The following is an 11,916-nucleotide window of genomic DNA, read 5'->3' as shown; positions in this document are numbered from 1 at the left end:
GTTTCAAACCCTATGCTTGTGCCCGTCTGCAGACGCCAAGAGACGCTGCCAGACGCTAGGTTAAACCCTCGTATCGTGCATGATAGAATGTTAGGACTCCGCTTCGTGTTAAATGGTGGAGTCCCCCGGGTGCTAGCAGAGACACCACTTTTGCGATCGCATGACGTGGACGCTACAGCACGCCCTGACGAGAAAAACAAGCCTACAGTGGAGTGACGGACATGTCATATAGTCTGTTTCAACTTCAGATGGATTTCAGCGGTCGCTTGAAGCTATCGGAGCCAAACTGGTGCCGCGTTAGTATCACCTGGCCTTCGGGAAGGGCAGAGCGACGCGCAAGGGACTTAGTAACGCGATACGTATGAAGAGCCTAGATTGAGGAGGAGGTCCGCCTCAAATCACAGGTAGCGTTTACACTTCAATGGCGGCCACCTCCTGCGGCGGCATTCGCTACAGTTGGTGAGCGCTTAAGAATAAACTGGAAGCTCCTCCCAACTCTTTCCGCTTTAGCAGAGCAAACGCTGGAGAGAAGGTCGTGTCTTCTCCAGGGTTTGCTCTGCTAAAGTGGAAAGAGGAGGGAGGATGTTCAACTTAACTTATATCTGCACAACATTAACTGGTAGGTCCAGTGATGTCACCCGCTCTACGTCAAACATCTCTGCCGGTGAGGGCCGCTCTATGTTTCCTTTTTCCGCATCTTGTCGTTTAGCGTTACGTGAGTTCGCCCAAAAGGGGTACTGTACTATCCTCCTTAAGGCGGCAACTGACATTCACACAGGGGAACCCCTTTTGGAGGTAACGTTACCTTTTACAACGAGGGTGCAAACTTACCCCTGGGCTAGGGTGCAAAATTTCCTCCTTTTGGAGGAAAGCTTAGTTCCTTTTGGGGTTAAAAGTTAATCCTTTGAAGGTCAGCTTTTGCCCCCTTTAGTGGGAAACTTCAACCCATTTCAGATGGGTAAGACGAGATAGTTGAGGGGGCTGCTTTTACCTCCTTTTGGAGGAAACAGCACCCGCTATAGGAGCTGGTTTTAGCTCCATATAAAGGGAACAGTTGCAAAGTATTGGGGGCAATAGTGCACGCCCCTAGTTTCAACCCTTACTCCCTAATGAAGGGAACTATGATCCGATTTCGGGTTAAATGTAAACGATGTGAAAAACTCAGAAAACGCGCACTACGAAGAACAAACATGACAGGACAGTGCTGTCCTGTCGTGTTTGTTCTTCGTAGTCCGCACTTTCTGAGCTGTTTTCTCCATCATGTATAACATCAACCAACTGGCCCAATTCACCACCTCAATACAGGTTAAATGTAGACTTTATGGAACCACTTTTACCCTTTAAAGTAAGGTACTATGGCCTTTTGTGAATGTGATAGTACATGCTTCAAGGGGTGGCTTTATAATAGATGAATACCGTACTATTTCTGAAAGGAAATGACAATGTTTTATTGTGGTTGTCACAAACAAAATGGCATAAAAATCAATGGCATGACAAGACATCTTATAAAAGTTCTAAGATGAAACCACTAAGCGAAATAAAGTCGCTTGGAGCAGCCCTTTCGGGGCTCAAGTTCGCGGCAGTCAAGAAAATTATAAAAAAATGCATAATCAATCAGTGTCTATCCAGCAAATATCAACGAATGCTTGGAACACTGCTTGGAATAGCGAAGCTTCATCGGAGTGAACACAAATGGTTGAGCCCTATACAAGCCAGAATCAAAATAAATGCATTGTAATATAACATAGATTCAGTATCATACATATTGCAAAAAGCAATACAAACCAAGACATGACTAGCAACGACTAGTGCGTTCCAACTCAAGGACAGCACTGTCATATGCCTGTCATATCGACAGTAGTGGAATGCATGCTGGAGTGGAGGAAAGCAGACTCCGGAATTTGCTTTTCTAATGTTGAAAGAAGAAAGGGCTCGTATCTCCTGCTGCTAGTGAGCCGCAACAAACTACCGCGAGTGCCAAAGGGATCTAACCCAATTCAAATGAATGGCGAAAATGATTTTTGACCATCTTGTATTTAAACCCTGCAAGCCTTCAAAAACCATATGTTTTTAAACCTCGCAAGCGCAAATCACTGTAAACAATTAATCACCACCCTCAAATGCTTTCAGGCACCGAGTATGAAGTATACTAAAATAAATTAAGTATGCCGTTGCTGCACAACGCAAGAAGCAGTGGTGATGGCCTGTAGCTGAGCCGGTTGGTTATCCATGCTGACTGATTACCAGCTGAACGTTAGGAAAAGCGACGAAGAGAGAAAGAAACACACTGCTGGACTATCAACCCTTTCTTATAAACTTCCATTTTATAAACTTCCTTGAGGAAATTTATAAAAAAAATAAACTTCCTTGAGGAAGTCATAAAAACAAATTCTAAATATGCATAAGAAAGCATTAAAAAAGCAAATTATTTTGGGTTTTTTTTTTTCTTTAGGATAGAAAGGTACGTGGTGCAAGTGACTCCACATTTGAGTGTTTCAGAGCAATCAAGAACTCTAGTGCAATGAATCTGCGACTGAACTAGTGATGGTACTCAAAGGTAAAGATGAAATAGACGCAGAAGACAACCAGGACTGCATCATCAGACGACGCGGCTTCGAAGTATTCTTCACTGCCACATAGCTAAGCACGTCAGGATTAATTATGCTTGAGCTGACAGCCACCGGGTAGATTTCACTGTATGCCTGGAACCAAAACAAAATGTGGAAATCATGTGATATGAAATTGAAACCTATCATCCCAAATTTAAAGAAACTGTGAAGAAATATTAGATTTTTCTCAGACGCATTTGGAGCATTTGATGGGCCACTGATTTCAGCATTGAAAAGCATCAACCATACTTACCAGACGGGACCAGTTTAACTGTTGACTAACAACATTGACTAAAATTATCATATGGCGGGTGGTAATCGTAGGTTAGCAAGCACTTTGTATTCACCGGTCATGTTTAAATTTGTCACCCCGATTTATTTAGGTGTCTAACAAATCTCAGTCAAAGGGCTAAAACTACTGTAGCAGGGTAGTATTGACAAGGGCTGATTGTTCGGCGAGTTGGTATTGTACATGAGAAAACATGGTTGCGCTTTAAGACAAGAACAGGGGAAAAAGATACACAACAGAGCGCTTCGCCGCAGTAGCTACTTAGCGCCATAGCCAGCTCCCACGATCGCCAATTCTAACTGCCGAACTTCGGCAAGCATGTACATAGTTTTGCCGAAGAGATTTGCCAGATTAAAATTCAATGCATGGTATATTTAGGCATGAGAAGAGCAGTACAAAAGGACAAAGACACAAAAAAAACACCGAAAAAGACACACTCAAGCGCCTTGTGTGTCTTAATCTAATTCATTTACTCGAACTACACCCTCAATTTTCTCTGCAAAATGAACGAATACCGCGCACACAAAGAAAGTATAAAAATCAAGAGCCTCATTTAAAGTGGCTAAATGTGAACAAAAAATCAAAATAAAATATCTGACTACGCTTACCTGCAGTAAACAGTGTTAAGAACTGTCGCGTGATGAGTCCAAGGTAGCAGGCGTTCCGTACCCTCGACGAAATCACCCTACAATGCTGACGCAAGACGAAATAAATATATTCAATCAACTTCAAGTAATGCAAACTTGAGCCATCTGACACGCCTACTGAATGATCAGACTTTTAGAAATTCTTGATCACACGCAAAAAAATGCCACGACAGCAATGTAACTGCTAGTCTCCCTACCACCTGCCGGAAATAACGTAATGACCTTATTCCGTAATATAATACTATTAATGTTTCCGAAGCGCACGAATAATTTCTAACTGCCGAAATGCCGAACTTCGGCAAATATGTAAATATTTTTTGCTGGAGTCATTTGCCAGATTAAAATTGAATTTATGTTTCATTTAGACCATGAGAAGAACATCACACAAGGACGAAAACACAGAAAAAGAACATACGCAAGCGCCGTGTATGTCTTACTCTAATTTATTTGCTCAAAGTATACAATAAATTTTCTCGCGGAAATGAACGAACAGCACACAAAGAAAGTAAGCATAAAAATCAAGAGTACCATTTTAAGTGACAAATGGGAACAAGAAAATCAAAAGAAAATATCGGACTACGCTTACCAGCAGTAAACAGTGTTAGGAACTGTCACGAGATGAGCCCAAGATTATCAGGCATCCAGTACCCTCGACGAAATCACCCTATAGCGTTGACGCAGGAAGAGAGGAATATATCCAATCAACTTCAAATAATGCAAACTTGAGCCATTTACCTCGTCTACTGAGTGACAAACATTTTATAAATGCCTGATCACACGAAAACAAGGTCCCAAGACGTTATAATTGATCGCTGCCGGTAACAGCTTAATGACCTTATTCCGTAATATACTGCTATTATTGTTTGTCAAGCGCACGAATAATTAGCTCATACATTTATATTTGATATTTCAAGGTATAGTGACGTTTTACCAAAATATTGATTGAACCTCGTTAAATTACATGCAACAGAAATACCTTGAAATTAAAAATCAGTGTTTAACACTGACTTTTGTAAATATCAAAAACGTTAAAAATTAATCACGCAAGTTAGCCGGTGCCGCTAATGAATCCCTAATCGACCCCTGCTCTGCGAAACAAAATATTATGAGATTAATAAATATTTTATCAGATCCTCAATTTAACGTCAGACGCGACACACCAACGGCCACCAAAAGAGAAAACCTCCTACCCCCTCCCGTACTAAACGTACGCGACCCTCGATTCACACGGCGTCTTGTCGCCCGGCCGCACGGCTCCAGGATCGCTGGGCCGCCGCTCTCCCCCTTCCTCCACCCGCACACACATACACCTGGAAAAGCTCCTGGCTACGCCACTGGTTAGCATCTGTCAATCTTTTAAATATCCGTTAGTGCAAGCGACAGTCATTCTACTCCTTGTTGTTTATGAACTTCGATGGTCTAAACCTCGTGTGCGTTCTCGCCACACAATAATTTCATCGAACGTTCGACGCCTTCAAACATGCAAACATGTCCGCCACCCCTTTTGGCTAGAGAAGACGGGGGTCGCCTTCCCAGGGACGTAATAACCGAAGCCAAGTGTCGCACGGGCACAACATTTTCCTACCTGCATACGGTGCACACGACTTGAATCTTCGACTGAAGTCAATGCAGCGCTCTCGCTGACTTCGTAAAAAAAGGCTGAGCCGAAAAAAACAATAAAGAACGCTCCGGCGCTGGGACGCCTCCTTCGAACATTCGACTTGTGCGAAGCAAGACCGTTATGACCGGCGAAAAGCGTCGCCGGGAAAACGCTCTCGGTACCGGGCGGGTTCTCGGCCACGTATGCGCAAAGAATAACGTGTCATGCGAGGAAACCAATTACCGCTCTCGTTTGCGCCTTTCTACAGCCAATTGCAGCGTACAAACACGTGCACCCTCTGGGAGGTAACATTTCCCTCGTTGCTGCTCTCTCGCGGCGAACTTTACCTTGTAGCAACGCATTCTTTATGCGAGAGCGCTAGTGTCTGCTGCGTCTGAGAAGGGAACAGGGGAAGCGCTTCTCGCCTGGCCGGGAAGAGGGTGGTAAAGGCGGTCTCTTACCTTTTGTCGGAGGTAAGTGGTGTGAACGCAGCAGGACGGAGGTAGGAGAAGGGAGGAGGGGTTAACACGTAACTAACAGAAATGCGTGACGCAGAGAAACGGTCACTGCAGCATAATGTGACCCCTCGGTTAATGATGTGCAAATAGCAACTCCTGCGATCTGTCGCAAGAGCGTATGCGCTGCGTTTTCCCGTCGAGAGGAGGAACTCGGAAAGAAAGGCGGAGACGTTCACAGATGATCAGCGGTTTCGTCATCTCCTTGCAGCTCGTGATGCCAATACGGCCCACAAACCACGTGACCACAATTGAGCAGTTGCAGACTCTTTGTAGTACATGAACTTTGTGGGAGCAAGTCTCCCACCACGGCCAGAGGCCGCTGCCGAATGCCCAAACTGGACAACGGCCGAGGCGCGCAATAGCGCACGTATAGGACAGGCACAGCAGCCTACAAAAGAAGGCACACGCCCACAGAAAGGGAGGACGGACCGTGGCCACGGAGGCGTGCAGTTCGAACGCTCCAGCAATGTTTTACGTTGAACTTGATACTAACAATCCATTCCTGTTACTTTAATAAATGTAGTTTCTTGTTTTGAAAACCCCGGCTCCGTGTTGTTCCTCCCGGATGGGCATGCAGCAAGGCAACCCCACCACATGGCGCCCAACGTGCTTTTGCTGCCCTTCTGTCGGAAGGACACGGGGCTGGGTTTCTTCTCTCGGTAAGTTTTTTTCAACCGCGGTGTTTCTTTTCCAAGTAGTGCTGGTATTCGCGGGGGCGTGTTTATCACTCTGGGGGCGTGTTTATTTTTTCCGAGTGGAGTATACCGCCTGTTGCCGCACACGTTTTCTTGTCTGCTTGGCGTTTCTGTTTTTTTTCTCGCCATGTCTCCCACACTACGGTCCGAGACGAAGGATGGCGAAAGGCCTGGAGCAAGCGTGGATCCCGGAGCAGGCACGGCGGATGCGCAGGCCGAATTGCTACTGAAGGTGGCAGCCATGTCTGATGCGGTTACACAGCGTCTCGCCGTGCAGCAGTCACGTGAGCCGGAGCTGCGTCCCCAGCTGACGGTGCCGGTGTACACTGGCTACAACGACGTCAAGTCAGTCGCCGACTTTCTGGGTGAGCTCGACGTCTACAAAGCCGCCTCAGGCGCCTCGGGATCCCTCGTGATAAGCAGAATACTCCCACTCGCTCTAAAGTCTAGCGCTGCGTGCTGGTTAAGGCTGCAACCTACGTTCACCAGCCTAACGGAGTTCGAGCGGCAATTCCGAGCAGAGTTCCTGCCACCTGGTTACGAGTTACAAATCTTGAAAGAACTCGAGTCCCGAACGCAACATCCGAACGAAAGCCTGGTTCAGTATGTTCGCGCATTGCAGGAACTCACACGAAGGGCACAACCTAATGCATTCGAGTCGGAGATTATAGCTCGGGTCAGAGGCGTACCAACTTGTTTTTGAGTGGGGGGGCAAACCGGACCCTGTTCCCCCCCCCCTTAATCGAAAATTCGGCGCAACTTTTGTCGAAGTTTTCTAAAGATGTGGCAATGATTCGTCAAAATTACAACGTTACCAGACTTAACATTGATATTTTGTTTTTTCTCACGAAAAAAATTTTGCTTCTTCTTCTTAAAATAAATACAACTTGCAGTGCCTATTGAAACAGTTATGATTAAATAAGGTGATATTCTACAAGATAATTGTATCGATGTCGCTTTTGTGTGTTTACTGGCAATTTTAGTGTTTGCTTGCAGAAAGTGGCGTGACAACGAGGTTGGGTAGTAGCCGGAGCAGTCACGAATCACACTACGAGAGTTTTGATTTTGAGGCTTCATCAGCGCACGCCTGCAAGTGTGTTTACATTGTTAAAATAAAGACAATCACTGCGTTCTTACTTTCTCTGGGAGTCACCGTTTCGTGCGCGAAAACGGATGCAACGGTTGTTTAGCCTTCACCAGAAGAGATAACAATACTGTAAATATGCATGTTTTTCGATTTGAGTCACTTGACGTCAGCTTTGCATGAAAGTGCGCGTTCCATATTCGCAACGTGCCGTTTTTAACCTTTAAAATTCCGGTTTCTGGTGTTAGGACACACACGGACGTTTAGGAAGATGGGGAGAGTTAGGAATGTCGGATGTGCAACGTCGAGCATGATAGTTCTGTGTTTAACGAATACTTTTCATCAGTGTTTACTAACGAGTGCTTGGACTTCGTCCCCACACTCCCTGAAGAGCTTTACGAGCGCATGCATCCTATTAACGTTAACTCCGCTGGTATTAAAACATTGATTGATAAACTAAAACTTACTTCGTCCGCTGGAACCGATAACATCAACCCTAAAATTTAAAAGAAACACCCGTGTTATTTCTAGTGAGTATTTGAAACTCATCTTCATTCAGTCCTCATCTCAAAGCTGCCTTCCATCTGACCAAAAGGTGGGAAGGGTAATTCCCAGTCTTTAAACAGGGCAGCCGCTCTTCCGCATCTAATTATCGCCCTAATTCATTGACTTCAATTTCTTGCAAACTACTGTAGCATATCCTCTACTCCAATATCATGAGGCACCTATCATCCCATTTCTTTTCTTTAAACAGCAGCACGGTTTTCAAAAGGTACTTTCCTGCGAAACGCAACTCTGCGACTTCATCCATGACTTGCACACTAACCTTGAATGTCACGTCCAAACTGACGCAGTTTTTTTTTTTTTTTCCAAAGCGTTCGGCCGTGTCCTCCATCAACTCCTTCTTTCTAGCTATCATCTTTTTGCCTCGACCAATAACCGTTTGCATGGATTCGTGACTTTCTTTTTTCCCGTGTACAGGTCATGTCCATGATGATCATGAATCTTCCTTAATAAATGTATCTCCTGGTGTTCCCCTGGGGTTCGTACTTGGGCCCTTACTCTTTTTAATATTTATTAATGACATTCCAATTGGGATTTCTTCAAAAAAACGCTTTTTCGCCGACGACTGCGTCATTCATAACAAAGTAACTTGTGTGCAAAATAATAACCAGCTTCAGGAAGATCTAGATAAAATTAACAATTGGTGCAAAGAGTGGATTATGTCACCAAACAAGTATAAACGCAAACTAATCCACCAAGAAAAAAACCACTTTGTCATTTAATTACTTCTTGGACTCCGATCTGATTGAGTATTGTACTGTGTATAAATACCTTGGTGTAAGACTAACATCTGACCTTCCCTGGAATAACCACATTGGAGTCATTACCGCCGATTCATCTGGAACTCTTGGACTAAGCAGACGTAACTTAAAAAATCGCTCCACCCTTTGTCCCTAAGTTAACCTTTAACACGTACGTCAGACCAAAAATAGAATATGCTTCAACCATCTGGAATACCCATCGACTGTACCTCATCAATACGCTGTAGAGGCAGTTCAGAACAGAGCTGCTCGCTTCATTTCATCCACTTATGACTTTTCTTTCAGTGTCTCGGCGCTAAAAACTGGACTAACCATGTCCTCTTTGCAGCTTCGCAGGAAAGTCTCTCAGCTGTGCCTTATTCACAAAATCTACTACCACATTCCCGACCTCAAAACCACTTTGTTATTACCCCTCGACCGAACATCTTCTCGCCTCAACAACGTCTGCACCATCAAACACACTTCTGGCTCTACGAACGCTTTCAATTGGTCATTCCTTTCTCAAGCCATCAGCCACTGGAACAGTCCCCCATGCTCCATTGTCACCATCTTGGACCCTGCTGATTTCTCCTCTGCAGTAAAACTACACCTTTCTTGGCCCATGTGATGGTGTGCGGGGCTAGGCAGATCAGTGAAAACACTTACGCAGAGCGCTTGCCAGGCCAGACTTGTACGTAGTTCAACTACTTTACTCAAGTTACTGTAGTTTAACTACTTTTCTGGGTAGTTTAGTAACTTTTAATTACATTTCTATTCTAGTAATCAGTAGTTTACTTTAACTACTTTTCCGAGTGACTTCCACTCAAATTAGAAATTACTTTCTAATTTTAGTGGTTGTTTTGCCTATCAACAAAGAACAGAGGTCGGAAGGTCAGCTGATATTTGCAGAGGGGGAAGCATGCGGAGTAGAAAAGGGGGGGGGGGGTGGGAAGGAAGAAAGTGATTTAGATAGTCCAAAAAACCCCAAAATTTTAACGAGCCCCCCCACTGCAACAACACTGCTACGAGGCGCGGGGAGCGAACAGACACGACGCAAGAGAGGTCGAGTAACTGTGGGATTAGCTCCGAATAGTGGCGTTTCTTTGTATTCCGAAGCTCAAGGAGACTTGACGCATTTGAAGAAAGGGCTTGTCCCCGCTTCTCTGCAATGTAGGAATTCTTGCCCACTACAGGAGGTGCACACACTGCTCCTTTTACGGTGCAGGCGATAGAACCCCTAACAACGACGCTCACGCCGGATGGGCTGCTCGTGTATCACTCGAAGCGCGTTAACCCACCCCCGCGCCTGCGTTCACGCCGCTTCGCGGTGACGGTGTGCGGCTGCTAATTACAAATCTATTAACCCACCTAGTCCCCCCATCCCCCCGTACACTCCGCTTTGCGGCGTCCGGTCGGCAACCCAAGCCCCGCTGCCCCCCATGCACTTCCGTAAATAGAGTCGATACGATTTAGTTTAGCGATGTTTCGTCAACAACATTCGTTTTTTTAGTGCTAATGGTAAAAAAGAAATGTAAATATCGCCAAATGCCTCGACAAGACAAAATGTTCGAGAAAAAAAATAAAAAGAAGTAAGCCGGCCCACACCATAAATAGAACCCGGGTCTGACACGTATGAGGCAGACATCTCACCACTAAGTTACGCTACCTCTTCGGAAACTCGCATTGCATCCGCTGCCTATGTTGACGGCGGCAGCGCCTATCTCCAAGCAAGCAAGCAAAACTTTATTTTGTGTAAGGGCCTACGTCCTGGTCTGGACGGCCCGTCCGGCCCATGTCTCGCGGATGGATTCCGTAAGGTTACCGTGTAGCCTTGTTCGTGGAGCAAGGCTTTACGAACCAGCCAATCCGGCGTGCGTGAGCACCGTTGCTAAGGTTTGTATCGCCTGCGCGTTAAAAATATGCCCGCGCGGGTCGGGAGGCAGTGCCCTTGGTATTCCTTGGGCGCCGCCGGCCTGTGTCTGCTCTGCCCAGTGGCGGCCGTTTCAGGGGGGGCAAAACGCATGCCTTGCCCCCCCACTCTGAGAACTGGGGGGGCAAGTGCCCCCCTTGCCCCCCCGGTTGGTACGCCCATGGCTCGGGTCCTCAGACAATGTCACCCAAAGTACCACGTGTACCTGCACGGCCGCACCTTTGAGACCATTGAAGAGCTAGCCCGGCATGCCCGCAGCACAGAGGAGATCTTCCTCGCTCAGAAGAGCTATCTCCCACCGCCTTTGGCCGCAAACTCTCTCGAACCCGCATGTGCTTGGCAGGGCCCCGAGGCAATCCCGGCGCTAAGACCTCCACGGGACTGGCACAGAGTGCCCAATCAAAGCAGCCGGAGGCGCTCCAGTTTTGGTTCAATGCGGGGCCACTGGAGGACGTCCGAAGAGCGCCCTGGTGCCGGCGACTCAAGCAGGTATTCGGACCAATGCCACAACTGTGGACAGCGCGGCCACTTCCAAAGAGAGTGCCCAAATACAAACCCGAGGCAGAACGAAACAAATGGCGGAAGGGCTGGAAGTGAGCGGAGGGATTGTGGAAATCCGGTCAACCCTCGCGCGCCTACGGGCCGCGAAAATCCGGAAGGTCACGTGGCATCCCAATCGGGAAACTATTACGGCCGGCGGCAATGAGCCCCACTGCAGAGCCGCCGATGGCCGCTATCACAGCCGGGATCACGCACGCAGCGTCACTTGTTCCATCGGTATGTCGAATTCAGCCTAACAGCGAAATGATCGAGCCACGCATGACGATCACTTTGCTCGGTTTTCCTTTTGCCGCGCTTTTGGATACCGGGGCTGCTATCTCGCTTATAGGGGACGCTGCCTATGAACTATGCAAAAATAAAAAAATAACCTTTCGTTCGGCAGACACACGTCTGCAGTTAGCCTCCGGGTCAACAATATCGGCGGACGGAGGCGTAAGGCTTAAAATTTCATTCAATGAGAAGAAACGGCGTCAGCGCTTTCTGTATCTCCCGGGGCTCGCCGTACCCGTGATCTTGGGTCGAGATTTTATCGCAGGCGTAAGCATGACGCTCGACTTCCCTGGTGGCGGCTATCGTCTGGGAAACCAGGCGGACCTGACTCCGTTCACCAGACGAGAGAACTGCATCCCTGGCCCAACCCTCCCAGCCCACTTCACAACGCCTGCAGCTGCCCTACCAT

This window comes from Ixodes scapularis, unplaced genomic scaffold (assembly GCF_016920785.2).
Source record: "Ixodes scapularis isolate PalLabHiFi unplaced genomic scaffold, ASM1692078v2 PGA_scaffold39__5_contigs__length_11793443, whole genome shotgun sequence".
Lineage (NCBI taxonomy): Eukaryota > Metazoa > Arthropoda > Arachnida > Ixodida > Ixodidae > Ixodes > Ixodes scapularis.
This window is presented reverse-complemented; position numbering follows the sequence as displayed.